The sequence below is a fragment of the Eurypyga helias genome, unplaced genomic scaffold (assembly GCF_000690775.1).
Source record: "Eurypyga helias isolate BGI_N326 unplaced genomic scaffold, ASM69077v1 scaffold46153, whole genome shotgun sequence".
NCBI lineage: Eukaryota > Metazoa > Chordata > Aves > Eurypygiformes > Eurypygidae > Eurypyga > Eurypyga helias.
In genome coordinates this window covers 413-708 of record NW_010240096.1, presented here as the reverse complement: position 1 = coordinate 708, position 296 = coordinate 413, and positions in this window count along the sequence as shown.

Genomic DNA, 296 nt, shown 5'->3' with positions numbered 1-296 from the left:
GGAGCCGCACTCAGTCACCATAAAATAAGGAGGATGCATTCAAATCCGTCAGCCCGCAGGGGAGAGAGCATCCAGCATTAACCTCCCATGTGCTCCCAAGGAGATGTGGCCCGTCAGGCTCCAGCTGGGAGTGCTGGAGAGAGCGCCGTGACCAGAGCTGGATCCTGCAGCTCTGTCCTCCACGGCTCGTCTTCAGGCCCACGGAGAGGCACTGGGATCCTGCAGCCTTTTGAGACGGGACACAAAAATCCCCGGATCACAGACGGCGGCGAGGAGGGCTCCCGGCTCAGATGGGC